We start from the raw sequence: 15,282 nt of genomic DNA on the forward strand, positions 1-15,282 counted from the left end.
TTTTCTCATGTGTCCAATAAAAGGGTTGGACAAGGTGAGCTTTCGGATTCCTTCCTGGCTCTGAGGTCCTGAGGATTTTCTGGGGGGTGACCAGATGCCCACCCCCATCTGGGTCTATAAGGATCATGGAACTGCTCTCCTGGCCCTGCCCTTCTCTGCGCAGGCTTTCCTTCTTCGTCTTGGCTACTTTCATTTGCAGGAGTTTAAATGCTGCTTGGTCTTCTTTCATACATTTGTGTCCTGCCCCCCACCCATTTTGAGAGCTCCCTGTGGGCAGTGCTGTCTCCTCAATCCACCTTATCGCCAAGACTGTCTTCCTCCTGACACTGCACATCCTTCCTCTCCCCCTCATCAGTTTGGGACAAGTCCCGTCTTCACGAGGGTCTCTCCCTTGGATCCCACCCAAGGCTGTGGCTGCCCCGTCCCCTGGGGGAAGAGGGCAGAGTGACATGTCTGCTGACAGACTGATGGCCCACACTCCAAGGGGAGCAGGCCAGCAGCCGCAAAGGTGCAGTCTGTGCCAGGTGGGCCTTGCCAGCCAGAGCTATTTTTAGAAGCCATGTTTGCAGATTTTGTGTTAATAGTGTCTCTGTCCAAGCTCTGGCTCCCAGGTCTTCGGGACGGGGAGAGCCTGGGAGAAACCCTCCCTCCTGCCTTGTTCTCCTCCTCACAGGTGGCTGGGATCAGTGGGGGACTCCTATCCAGGTCGAAGCCCTCCCAGCCAGCCAACTGCAGAGACAGGGCAAATGGGGACTGAGGGGCTAGCTTGAGGGAGGAAGAGAGGCATAGAGCTGAGGCTACCAGAGGACCAGTCTCAGAAGGGAGGCAGGACTCCCGGCCACAGGACACTCCGTTGGTGCCATGTTATTGGATGGACACTGTCAGCCGCCCTGTCAGTCACCTCCTTAGGCAGTGAGCCTGGACCCCCCATCAGGCTTCTGTATTTCTCTGACCATGCCCACTCTCATCCCAAGACCATCAGCCAGGCCTTGACTGAGCTCTGATCTGGAGGCACCAGAGGAAACACTCCCCAATGCATCTTCCTGGGCCCGTTTATGAAGGGAGGGACCTGGTGGCTGAGAGGGGGGGCAAGCTGATACAGTCCCGTCCTCAGGGCTCCGGGTCAGGCAGAAAGGGCCAAGGCCTTGAGCGCACCGTGACCACTGTGATGGGTGCTGGGATGAAGAAGTGATGGTATGAAGTGATGGGTGCTGGGAGGGTATCACTTGCTCTGAGCTGAGAACTGAAGGATGAGTAGGAATCCAGGGAAGAGTGAGTGAAAGAAGCACAGGGCGGGTGCAAGTGCAAAGGCCAGTAAGATTTGGTGATTCAATGACTGTAGAAGCCAGGAGATTCTTCCAAACGTGGGGGCTCCCAAGGAAGAAGCTCCCATCTTTTCTTGGTTCCCACCCATCCACACAGACCTGCTCCTCTGCCAGCACTGGCAGTACTTGGACCCCACCCCCAATGCCCAGTGCAGCCCAGAAAAGGCTTTCCTTTCAGGGCAGTGACACTCCTGCACACTGAGGCACCCTAATGGCCCGGCCTGGAAGGAAGCTCAGAGGGCCCCCACTGGTTCAGTCGAAGGCTCGGCTTCAATACCCAGGTGCTGGGAGCTCACTCTCAAAGAGGAGCTCGATGGGCAGTGAGCGGGCTCTGAGCAGGAACATTATCCCTGCTACACCCACCTCCTGTGACCCAGCTGCCCCAAACCCTGCTCTCCCTCTGCTGGACTCTAGGCCTTGCTCTTTCCCTTAAACCTGTGAGACCTCGGGCAAGGTGTTCAACCTCTCTGGGCCTCATCTGTAAAATGGGGATATTAATAGAGCAGGGAGGATGACATAAAACCAAGTGGGAGAAGCCTCAGTCCAGGCCCTGGAATACAGTAAGCGCCCAATAAGCGTTCATTCCTAGTGACACCTCTGTCTTGTGAGAGAAGGGGAAGCTGAGGCCCTAGTGGGCAGGGCCTTGCCCAGGGTGGCTCCCGGGAGCGATCGCAGCCGGGCGGGTGGGGGCGGGCGCCGTGGCCTCAGGGGCCCTCCCCGGGCTGGGCACCCCCTCGCCGTCCGGGCACCGCTCGCGGCCGCGCTTTACAAGCGAAAACAAACACGGCCACAAGCAGCCCCTGTGCGACGCGGCCCCGCGCCCGCCAGGGCCGCCGCCGCCCGGTCAAAGCCGGCTTTGTGCCCGCCCCGCCGCCCCCGCGGCCCAGGCGATTTTAATTAGCGTCTGGGTCTGCGCCGGGAGATGGGAATCAAAGCCCCCGTTCTTCCAGCGCCCCCACCGCGGCCCCCTCCTCTCGGATCCCCGCGGCTCCGCGCACCCCTGCTGGCAGCCGCGGGAAGTAGAGCCCTCCAGGAGCGGCTGTCTAGAGTTCGAATCATACCTTTTACAGCAGAGAAACCTGGGGCAAATTACTGACGCTCTGAGCCTCCATTTCCCCATTATTAATAGCATTCGCCGGAGCCAGCCCTTAGAGTGCTGCTGCGAGGTTTACGTAAGAAACAGAAGGTCAGCAGGAATTCTAGCTCTGGGGCAAGGGACAAAAAGCCTTTCTAGGGGGCAGGGAGCTGCGTCTTAGGTGAGGTTGAGGAGGGGTCCCCCGGTACACGGGAAAAGGCAGCCCAGGCAGAGGCAACGGGGGAGTAAAACTCAGGTGCATTGCCTTGTCTGGAGCTGGACCCGGGAGCCCAGGCGGGGAGGCGGCCTTCCACCTGTGTGATGGGGAGCCACGGGAGGGGTTTGAGCTGGGCCGTGAGAAGGCTAGCTTTGCTTTTGGAAAGTTCACTTGGGCTGCTGTGTAAAGGAGGGGTTGAAGGGCTGAGGCTGGAGGCAGTGACTTGATGAGGCCTGAGCTGGGCTGAGGCACCCCCAGAGGAAGGGGCAGGAGCAGGAGGCCCTCAGAGGTAAGGCTGCATCATGAGCAGCGTTCTCCCACTGAGGTTTGGACCCTTACACCCTTGAGGGTGTCTTGAAGGATAGCCTGGCCCTGGGTCACCAGGGTGCTTGTTTAAAAAGGCCAGTTGATGGCCCCACCTCACATCGGCTGAATCGGAACCCTTGGGCTTGGGGCCTTGGAATCCACAGCCCCATGTTGATTCTGTTACATGAATGAGGATGGATGAGCCATAATCTGTAGGAAAAGTACAATCGCTGGTCCCCATACCCCCAGCACCAGGACTGAAGTGGGATATTTGTTCCCACCACTGGGCCTTGTTACCCTCACAGGCCCCCATGTCTCCCAATGGGCCTCAGTTTCCTCACTCATAAAATGGTCATGGCCTCACATCAACCCTCCCTCCTAGGGATATGGGAGAATCACACATGCCCTTGAGTGGGAAATGCCATCAGAGGCAGGAAGACCCCCAAACAGTCCTGTCTTCCACACACTGCATTCACCCTCGTAAAGGCATTTTTGTGCATGACTGCTGCTGCTCAGCACCCTTTGAGAGCTCCCTGTGGGCAGAGGAGAGGGGTCACCGGAGTGTGGCTCCCCACTGTCTTCAGAATAAAACTCTGACCCCTCAGCCTGGTGTTCCAAACTGCGACCTGGCTACATTTCCAGTGTTTTTTCTCAGTGCCCCCAAAACTACCCCCCACCCCTGTTCAGTCCGAAACACCTGTGCTTTCCTGCTGCTTTGCCTTTGCCTGACCTGTCCCCTCCTTGGAAATATACTTTCTCCTTTCCCTCTCCCCCATTTTCAAATAGCCATATGTTGTTATTTCTTTATGACTGTGCCCCACCCTGCCCCAGTAGGGGTGCTCTTTGTCTCCTGTGAACTCCTTCTGTACTCACTATTCCTCTGTTAAAGCACTGACTGCCTTCTACACTGGTTAACATCTTGAGTTTTTGATGTGAGGGCAATCTGGCTGTGACATCTGTCACCTCAATAATCGCAGGGTTGATTTGGCTGGTCTGGCTGACTAGGCAGGTGTCCCCTTCCTCCCTTACCACTCCAGTGCATCCCTCCTGAAGCTGCATGCTTGGTCAAAGAGGATGACCTTCCTGATAGAGGAGGACCATCCCTCTGTCAGGGGTATATGAGGAGCTATGCTCCCCTACTAAACTTCCGAACAAGCTCTAAAGATCTTGGGTTTGGGAGATTTATAAACCTAGTTTGTGGCCCTGACTCCAGTACTGTGTGACCTTGGAAAAGTTCCTCAACCTCTTTGAGCTTCCATTTCCTCCTTGTATTTTCAAGGAAATTTGGGGACATAAGGAAGGAAAAGCATTTGGAGCAGTGTCTGGGCAGTGCAGAGTAACAGACAAGAGTGCAGGCTCTTTCTTGAAAGGAGAAATGGGTGAAAAAAAAAAGGAGATTAGGCTCTGAACTGCAGTGCATGGGTTTAAAACCACACCCCACCCTCACTCACTGGCAGTATGAGCTTGGATAGAATTACTAAACTCTTCTTTGCCTCAGTTTCCTCAACTGTACAATTTGGATAATAGTGTGGTAGACAGACCCTAGTGTGGCACCCATAATGTTCACACCCTGTATCATCCTCAGTTTTTGAGCGTGAGCAAGACCTGTGATTTGCTTCTGACCACTGGAACATGGCATAGGCGAAGGGATTTTGCAGATGTAATTAAGGTTCCAAATTATTAGATTCTGAGTTACTCCAAAGGGAGATTATGCTGAGTGGGCCTGAGTTAGTCAGGTAAAATTCCTTAAACGAGGAACTGTACCCTCCCTGGAGTCAGAGACTGTGAGTTCTGATTTGGAAGAAGTAAGCTCTTGTGCTGCAAGAAGGCCTATGAGAAAGGCCACGTGGCAAGACTGTGGGTCACCTCTAAGAACTGAAAGTGGACCCTGGCTGACAGCCAGCAAGAATACCAGGGTTTCAATCCTGCAACTGCAAGGAGGTGAATTTTTCCAACTTAAGGGAGCTTGGGAGTGGATCTTTTCCCATTCAAGCTTCTGATGAGACCACAGCCCCAACTGATGCCTGGATTGTAGGCTGGTGAGACCCTAAAGCAGAGAACTGTCTGTTTCCAGGCTTCTGACCTACAGAAGCTATGAGACAATAAATATGCTAAATTTGCGGTAATTTGTTACTCAGCATACAAAATTAATACAAACAGTATCCACATTATAGGGGTCTAATGAAGATTAAATGAGGTCACAGAGGTAAATAAAGCCTTGGTCTGGTGCCTGGCTCACGGGAGATGCTCAGTAATTGGTAGTAACTAGCTGCCAATGCTATTATGTTTAGGATTAGCACTTTACAAAGGTATGTTTTTAATCATCAGCTTATTAGCACGTTTAAAAAAATGATAGGTTTTGCAGGCAGGAAACCTACATCTGAAACATAGCAAAGTTGCTGTTAGACCTTTACTTTGCTGGGCCTGTATCTGTTAGAATGCATTGGGCTGCAAGTATAGAAAACCTGACTAACAGTGGCTGTCTTAGGTTGGGATTCTTAGAAACAGAAGTTGAGATGAGGAGTCATGTGAAAGTGATGTATCGGGCAGTGTTTCCAAGACAAACCAGTAGTAGGGGAGTGGAGAAGTGGGAAGGGAAGAAGGCAAGGCAAGGGTGTGATTCAGGCCAAGTCCCACAAAGGGGAGCTTGACTCAGACTTGCAGAGGAGCGCCAGAGATCGTGCAGTCACTCCTGAGTCATCCACATCAGCATAAGGGAGCTGGAGGATTGGCACCTCAATACTCATCTGTCTGGGCTAAGGGCCACCTGGGGTGGAGTGGGGGTGGACATTCTCAGGCTCTTCTGGTTTTCCATGCTCACTGGCAAAGTGGGCTCTGGCAGCCTGAGGGCAGTCCTCTGACAAAGAGAAGCAGGTGCTGGCTGTTGGGAATGAAAGCTCACTGGTGCGAGCTGGTATGTATGACAATGGTAAAGGTATAAGAGGCATTGTGTTTGGGTCAATGGCAGTGCCGCTACAGTGGCGTAAACTGCAAGGACATCTGTTGTTTTCTTAACAAGAAATGTGGAGGTAGGTGGTCCCCAGACTGGTTCAGTGTGGGCCATCAAGGTCATTGAGGACTCAGCTCAGGAGAGCCTTCCTCAGCATCCTGGCTTTTATCATTCTCAGCCTCATGGCCACAAGATGGCTGCTGCAGCACCAGGGCTCATGTCCTTAACTGACAGCATCTGAGGCCGGAAGAAAAGGGAGGGCTGCAGCAAAAAACCTTTCTCCTCACATGACCCTCCCCTACAGAAGGAAAATCTTCCCTGCTCACTCCACCAGCCCTGGGTCATGTCACCAGTGCGTGTGAAAGGGCTTTATAACCTGCGAAGCACAACAATGCTGATTTTACTTGCTATTGAAATCCATGCTTTTCCTTCCCCTTTGTACTGTGAGGGGCTGTTTGCGACTCACCGTGGCTTCTGTTGATTCTACCCTCTAAATGGCTGGCAATCCCACCCACTTCTCTCCCTCTCTGTTGCCATGCCCTAGTCCAGACTGCCACCATCTCTGTCACTGGTAGCTGCAATAACTTATTAATACTAACCGATTGCCCTGCTTCCATTCTTGACTCCTTCCAAGTCTTTCTCCCACAGAAGCCTCAGGGATCTTTGTAAAACACAAATCTGTTTGAGTCACTCCCCTGCTGGAAATCGTTCCAGGCTCAAAAATAGGGGAGATATTCAAAGTAACTACTGGTTTGGAAAGGCCCTGGGCAATCAGGATAGGCCCCAGTGTTGACAGCCCTGCCAGCCCATCTTTCCTGAATATCAGCCCTGTTCTCGTGGCCCTGGGGAAACTGACCTCTGCTGCCTCTCCAGGCTTCCCTCTAGAGCCCGTTCCCCTCACCCCCACTTCCTGCACCACCCACCTCCACTGCCCGATACTACTCTCTTGCCAGGCCGAACTTTTTGCTGCTTCCCAGATGTCTGACATACAGTAGGTGCTCAATCAGTGGTTGTTGAGCTCTGGAATGATCACTGCTACCATTGTTACTCCCATTACCACTGCCACCACCATTACTGCCTCCACCACCACCAGTACCACCGCTCCTATTTGTAGCACCCGGGCAAGAATGCAAATGGAGAGTACGTATCATAATATGTAATAGATCATATGTGATATGACATGGAATCTCTATTTGTATCCTTACCTGTCACCACTTTTGCCTGTTTCCAGGCCTCTGACCTCACTGTTTCCTAGGACTGAAACACAACTTCTCCACTTCCCTGAATAATTCCTTAAGGTCTCTATTTGGATGTCCCTCATCCAGGAAGCTTCCTCTGACACCCCTTTCCCTGCCCCCTGGCCATGGGTTCTCACAGCCCCCCTGTGCCTTCTTCTGTGTTTGTCACTCTGTTGTCATTGTTTGTGTCTCTCTTTCCCTCTCTAGACTGGAGACTTTTGAGGATGCAGTTGGACACAGAGGACAATTACATCCCCTTTGCTGGTAGTAGCAGGTAGCAATGGTGGTGAAGGAGGGCAGGACCACCTTTAAGCCCAGGAAAGAGGGACCCCCAGCCCAGACCATGCCCTCTGGAGGGCCCCAGTCTGACCCACTTTCAGCTGCACTCCTACCCACAGCCCAAGGGGTCCATAGGATCGAGGGCATGTGTACCCTACTTCCCTTCTAGACCACAGTGGGGACCTAGGATCCTGGAATTCTCTGCCCAAGCAGCCCTGAGTCTGCTTCTTGGACTGCACCTCTTCCCTAGGTCTGTTCTCTAAACCTGAGGGATAGTTTGCTGGGGCTCTGGATGAAATTTGAAAAAGTTCCATTTGCTTTTGCTGCATAACGAAGTACCCCAGAATTTGGCGGCTCAAACAACTTTTCTTTTTTCTTTTCTTTTTTTTTTTTTTGAGACAGGGTCTTGCTCTGTTGTCCAGGTTGGAGTACAGTGGCATGATCATAGCTCACTGCAGCCTTGACCTCCTGGGTTCAAGCAATCCTCCTACCTCAGCTTCCTGAATAGATGGGACTACAGACGTGTGCTACCATGCCCAGGTAATTTGTTATTTGTTATTTATTTATTTATTTATTTATTTTTGAGGCAGAGTCTTGCTCTGTCGCCCAGGCTGGAGTGCAGGGGTGCAATCTCAGTTCACTGCAACCTTCACCTTCTGGGTTCACGCCATTCTCTTGCCTTAGCTTCCTGAGTCGCTGGGACTACAGGTGCCTGCCACCACGCCTGGCTAATTTGTGTGTGTGTGTGTGTGTGTGTGTGTTTTTAGTAGAGACGGGGTTTCACCGTGTTAGCCAGGATGGTCTCAATCTCCTGACCTCGTGATCTGCCCACCTTTGCCTCCCAAAGTGCTGGGATTACAGGCGTGAGCCACCGCACCCAGCTGTTATTTTTTATAGAGACAGGGTCTCGCTATGTTGCCCAGGCTAGCCTTAAACTCCTGGGCTCAAATGATCCTCCCAACTCAGCCTCCCGAAGTGCTGGGTTTATAGGTGTGAGTCACCATGCCCAGTAACAACTGTTTTTCAATCCTCATGAATTCTGTGGGGCAGCAACTTGGGCATGGCACAGTGGGAATGGTTTGTCTCTGTTCCACAATGCCTGGGGTCTCAGCTGGGGAAACTCTAAGCTGGGGGCTGGATCCCCCTGGAGGAGTCTTTATGTTCATATCTGCTTGGTGTTTCCGATAGTTGGTCCAGAGCTCGGCTGGGTCTGTTGAGTGGAGCATATGTGTGTGTCACCTATGTCGTTTTGGCTTCCTCACAGCATGGTGGCCTCATAGCAGCTGGACTTTGTGCAAATGGCTCAGGGCTCCAAAAGCAGTTATCTCTGTAAGCAAAGCAGTAGCTGCATTGCCTTTTCTGACCTAGCCTTGGAAATCACCCCTTATAATTTCTGTTTCATTCTGTTGGTACAAATGAGTCACAGCCTACTCAGATTTAAGGGGTGGGGACATGGGCCACACATGGGCTACCTCTCAATGGGAGGAGTATAAAAGCATTTGTGGACATGTTTTAAAACCACCATAGACATGCAGATTGGGGTGTCCATACGTGTGTGTATGGGACCCCTCACAGTAGAGGATGGAGATGAAATGAGGAGAGAGGTGGGCCAACAGCTGGAAGCCAGGGGTTAAGGGTTGGCTCTCCCTGGGTTTACATATTCTGGCCAAGAATTCAGAGAAGTCAGAAAATTTTAAATTTGAATTTGGCCTTCCAGGCCGTGAAGAAGTTATAATTGTCAAGGTAGGAACACAAAACATATTCATGTAATAGTTTTGTTTGATTTATAACTTTTAAATATTCAGGATGTGATACGTAGTCTTCACATGCATTCTTGCTTGGGCTCTGCAAGTGTAAGGGGTGGTCCTAGTGGTGGAAGTGGCAGTAACGGTGGTGGTAATGGCAGTGACAATGGTAGTGGTGATCATTCAAGGATTGAACAACCATTTATTGAGTACTTACTATATGTCAGCAGTCAATCACATCTTACCACTGTTGCCTTTACCATCATTGTAATTCTTCCTTCCTTCAATTAGCATATATTGAATGCCTCTTGTGGGCTAGGAACCATGCTAGGGGCTGGAAGTGCAGAGATGAATAACATGTGGTCTCTGATTCCAGACACTAACTGTCCTGTGGGAGGACCAGATCACTGCAGTACAAAAGGATGAGTTCCACTACTGAGGAGCAGACAATGCTGGGGCAGCCAAGGACTAGAGAGGGATTTTCTAGGAGATCTTGAAAGATAAAATGAAATAGTACAGGCATAAAATAGGGAAAGGCATTCCAGAAAGAGGAAACAGCTTGTAAAAGGCATGGAAGAGAGGACACAGGTTCAAGAAAGTTGTAGCAGTGGCAGCCTGGGAACAGGGATCCCTTTGGTAACCACTCTCTGTGTTTGCCACCTACTCCCTTATTTTGGGGCACTGCTCTTCCCCTACTCCAATCATGTGATGCTAATACCTCATCCCTGACCACCCAAGACTGGCTGTATGTCACCCAATATGGACCAGTCAGAGTTCCTCCCCAAAGTATTTCTATTGGAATGGGAAGGGAAGTTCCTTTGTACCCGATCTGGTTGGGAGCTCTTAGGATGTTCAACAGTGTGTAGTGTGTTGTCTTCTTCTTGAAAGAGTTGGTTGGAAAGAAGGTATGGCTATTCAGGATCTACAGAGTTGAGAATGGAGAAGGAATGTTCTGATGGTGTCAGAGTCCATGATTCAGGTCTTGCTGGAGCCCAGATCCATCCCAACTCGGTCAGATGGTGCAGCAGGACACTTGGGTATTTCTGGGGGATAAACCCAAGGGTTGGACTGAAAAGGCAGCAGGAGTCAAATCATGAAGGGGTTGGGGGGGAGCTTTGGTGTCATCCTGAGGACAAAGGAAAGTCATTTAGGGAGCAGCTTAATAAGGGAGAGGCATGGTCAGATTTGTGTTTTTGAAAGACCATTCTGATAGGCAAGACTTACTGGGAAGGGGCAGCGGTGGGAGAGGAAAGGCTGGTGGCAGGGGAGCTGGTGAGAAGGCTGATCTCATCCTTGGCCCAGTTGTAACCCGGCAGGAGAGGCTCGAACTTTGGAGTGAGACCCTGTGAGTTCCAATCACAGCCCCACGTCCCAGTTGCTGTTTGACTTTGGGCAAGTATGTGAGCTCTGATGTGTGCTAGAGGAAGAAAAAGGTGGGATTGGTGAGAGAAATCAAATTTCATGTGGTCATTAAATCAGTCTTGAGCTGGGTACCAGAGATCCAGGTTCTAATTCTAGAAAGTCTGAGAAAACACCGTATACATAGAAACCCATGCCAACCCACCCCCTTTCCAACCTCAGCCAGCTTCCTACAGCGGTTCCTGCTCATCTTCCATGAACTGACTCTGATGGAGGACGTGGCAGGCAGGGGGTGTCTTCCAGGGACCAGGGTGAGGGGAAGCAGGGTGGCTGAGCCAGCCCTAGAGAGAGATGCCATTGTGCCCAGCGGGGCCCCAGGCCATCCCTCACCCCCAGGCTAGCCCTAAACCACAGGCCACGTCCTGTTTCTCAGAAATACTGCCATTTCCCAGAGCCCAGCATTTGTGGGGGGACAAAGGGAGGTGACATGACAGCTGCCAGAGGAGGAGGAAACACCCCCAGGAAACCTGGAGGCCAGGCCTGGCATTGTGAAGGATGATCACATTTCAGGGCCAGAAAGCTACCTGGGAAGGTTGAGTGGAATGAGGGCTCTGAGCCCAGGTCTGTGGTGCCTGCCCCTGCCCAGGACCCGGCCCCCTCCTGTGCTCTGGGACCCATGAGGATACAGAATCCTATCACATAAAGGTAGAGAGTGGAAAGGTAGATGACAGAGACTGGGAAGGGTGCAGGGAGCGGGAGGATGAAGAATACTGGGCTGAAGGTACAGACATGCAGTAAGACAGAAGGATTCCATTCAGTGATTGATAGCACGGTAAGGTGACTGTACTTAACAATAATATATTCAGGTGATGGACACCCTAAATACCTTGACTTGATCACTGCACGTTATATACACATTATATACATGCAGCAAAATTTCTCATGTACCCCATAAAGTTGCCCCAAAAAAATTAAAAAAAATAAAATTAAGACTTTAGGATATAGAATCGTAGACCTCAGTTGGAATCCAATTGTCCATTTGTTATTGTGACCTTGGTGAGTGACCTTCTCTCCCTGGAGGCTTAGTTCCCTTGTCTGATATGGTTAACAAGCCCAACCTCACTGGGCTGTGCTAGGGATCAGATGGGACAGTGGATTTGAATGTGCTTTGTTAACCAATGGCCAGGAGGGATATCACTACCTCAGCGGGAGCTCTGGCTATGCCCAGCCGGGCCACCGATGGGACAGTGGATCCCATGGGACTCCCTGCTGGAGCCTTGGGGAGCCCCATGGTGGGGCATGGCTGGTCAGATCTGGGAGCCCTCCACTCCCCTTTCATCACACTCACAAGGAGATGAGTAGGGTTATACAGCAGGTTAGAGGCCAATGAAGAATGGATTTTAACCCATCCCTAAATCTTGCCTTCATCCATCCTCACTCCTATTTCTCCTAATCTTCCCTCTCCTGGGGCATCTCCTCATCACAGACTTGCTCCCAGCCAGAAAGCTGTCTTCTTCAAGCCCATGTGCACAGTCAGCCATGGGCCTGCCTCCTCTTCTTTATTGCCAGCTTTCTTAAAATGCTTGTTTCCTCACTTCCCAGAAACCATCTCAGCACCTAAAACCCAGCTCCCACCTCTCAGCTCTCCTGACTTTGCTCCCTGCTGTGGCCATTGGAGTCTCCTTGTCTCCATGAAGGTCTCTTTGCCGGCCTTACTCCTGGTCCTCTCAGCACCCTGCTCCCCCACCTGTTCCGTCTGCCATGCTGACCCTTTGCTGATGCTCTGGGGTCTGTCATGCTCCCACTCTGTTTACTCCATCATCTCTCCCAGACCAGTGTCACCCCCTCTCCCAGCTTTAGTTACCACCTACAGGCCAACAGCTCCCAACTCCCCACCTCTAGCCCGGTTTTCTCTCCAGACCTATTAAACCCAGAGGGCTGTGGATACCTCCTGAGACTCAGCGTGTACTCAGCTGAAACTTCTGGCTTCTCCTCCCAGAAGGTATCACCAAGTGAGACACCAGGTACACACTTGCTCCTCGCTCTCCCTCAATCCCGAATCTCGCCAGTCATCCACTGTGCCTTGCCCATGACTTCTCTCCTACCCAGGCCAGAGTCATCCTCACATGGATCCCACAGCAGTCACCTCCTACCTGGCCTCAGCCTCACTCTGCCAGGCCCTTCTTTACCTGGCCAGTAGAAACCAGTGTTCTCAACCACAAATCTGACCAAAGTATTGAAACTCTCCTGGGCCTACCTGCTAGCCTGCAGGATGCAGTCAGAGCTCTTCAGCTAGCTGTGCAGCCTCACCTCCCTTTGCACGTTGCCTCAAATTATCATCCAGTGACAGTGAGCTATTTGTGGTTCTGCTGTAACTTGCTATTTTTCACCTTCTACCAAGTTTTCTCTTCCTGTGCCATCACCCACCCTCCTCTCTCTCTCTCCTTTTTTTCTATCTCCTGCTCACCTTCCGAGCCTGCTTGAGTGTCCTCAGTCTGGGTTGGGGCTGTGCCCCTTTGGTCCCTGCCCTTAGCACTCACAACACTCAGGGGCTCGGATGCCACTCCCTCCTCTATCTCCTCCTCCATCTCCTCCTCCAGACTTGAGGCTCCAAAACACAGGAAGGGCAATTAGCTCCCTACACTGTGTTGGTGCTCTAGCATAAAGCCCACCCAAGAGCAGCGCAGAAGATGTTTTATGAATGAATCCATGAAAGAGAAGACAACATGGCAGAGCTGCCCAAAGACTCACATGGCGAGCCCGTGTTTACACACTCAGAAAGGTCTGGACCAAAGTCAGGAGAGGGCAATGTGCTGAATGTGTTCCCCCGGTGGAAAGGCGAACCTCATAGGCATCCCATAAGCCCGTCAGAGAAACCAGGAAGGCAGTTTGGTCTGTAGCATCAGGAAAAGTGTACAGCGAAGTCCACTCCTGTCTAAAGACCCTGGAACTGCCTTTGATGACAGAGCCCTGCCTCCAAACCCCATTTTCCAGGAAAGGAGGAGCAGGTTCAGGGCACAGATGTGTCAGGGAAGGTATCACTGAAGACATCTGAGCTAGGCTGAAGGATGACCAGAGTTTATCCTGTGAATGGTTAAGCTTTCAGATTCCTGCACTTTAAATGAGGCAAGCTCAGAACCCATCTCCAAAGCTCCAAGTGAACCCTCTGTGTGAGCAAGCCAGGCCAAAATTGTGAGTCGTCGAGGAGGGACAGGTAGAGGCTGTGAGGGGAGAAGGTGAATGTCTTCTGACTCAGGGGATGTTGGGAGGTTCCAGCCTGAAACCCCAAACTTTCAAACCCAGACCCTGGGAGCTGGCAGAGGAGTTAGGGGAGGGAGACACTCATTCCTGCTCAATAAGACTTCCTAAACCTTAGCCGACTTCCCAAACCTTAGTAAACCTAGATTCAAGATTAGGGCTATGGAGGCCAGCTTAGTGGCTCGTGCCTGTAATCTCAGTACTGTAATCTCGGGAAGCTGAGGCAGAAGGATTGCTTGAGCCCATTAGTTCTAAACCAGCCTGGGCAACATAGCAAGACCCCATCTCTTAAAAAAAAAGAAAAAAAGACCAAGGCTATGGAGACAATGACACCAAGCCCTCTCAGTGGCTGCACAAGTCCAGTCAACAGACTACTCTCCACCATTGCTCTGGAGCTTTGATCAGGCTTGGGTGGGGAGGGGATGGAGAAGCCATGGTTGTGAGAGGGTTGAGACCAGCTATCCTGAGGAGAGAACTCTGCCTGGGGCCGGAAGACCTGAGTTCTAGCCCTGGCTTCAGTACAGCACTGTGAGGCTTTGGGGAAGACATGCGGTGGTCCCAAGCCCGTCTCCTCCTCTCTAAAATGTGGGTAGTGCCTACACCATTCACCTTTAGTGAAATCATGGGCATTAAAACATCTTTGAAATTATAAGGATTTGTACACGTCGGCAGGATAAATAATTGATGGTGTCTTTACTTTATTATTAATATTTTTAGAGATGGAGTCTTGCTCTGTTGCCCAGGCTGGAATACAGTGGCATGATCTCGGCTCACTGCAACCTCTGCCTCCTGGGTTCAAGCAATCCTCGTGCCTCAACTTCCCAAGTAGCAGGGATTACAGGCGTGCACCACCACGCCTGGCTAATTTTTGTATTTTTAGTAGAAATGGGGTTTCACCATGTTGGCCAGGCTGTTCTCGAACTCCTGGCCTCAGATGATCCACCTGCCTCGGCGTCCCAAAGTGCTGGGATTGTAGGCATGAGCCACCGCGCCTGGCCCTAATGGTGTCTTTAATTGTAACTGTTGGGCCTTCTCAGAGCATGGTGCCAGTTGGCAATCTGACCGCTCAGTCTTGGAAATCCTCTGAGGTGAGGCTATCTGGGCTTGTGACACTGGCCACACTGTGGAACTGGGGAAGGAGTGCTAGCCTGGAGCGAGAGATCTGGCTTCCAACTCCAGATCTGCTACTAAGCAGCTCTGCGGCTTCGGGCAAATGACTGCCCGCTGTTCCTCCCTAAAGGGGTTTCCTCGTTGTAGGGTGTGAAGAGAGTAGTGAGGATCCCAGGAATATTTGCTGGGAAAGTGCTTTAAGGCTCAATTAGCGCCCTCCCCTGGCTAATTAGAGTCATTCCTCTTTCTGAGGCTCAGTGTCAAAGAGCTGTGGGAGGGGGGCTGCCCAGAAAAGCAGGAGGCGCTGCAGGTGGGGGGCCTGGGTGAGGAGGCTGGGGAAGCTAGCCCTGGCTCCAGTGACAACTCACTGTGAGGACCGGGACCATTCTCTGTCCCTTCTGGATCTCGGTTTCCATCCCT

This window comes from Papio anubis, chromosome 12, assembly GCF_008728515.1.
Source record: "Papio anubis isolate 15944 chromosome 12, Panubis1.0, whole genome shotgun sequence".
In the NCBI taxonomy this organism is placed as follows: domain Eukaryota; kingdom Metazoa; phylum Chordata; class Mammalia; order Primates; family Cercopithecidae; genus Papio; species Papio anubis.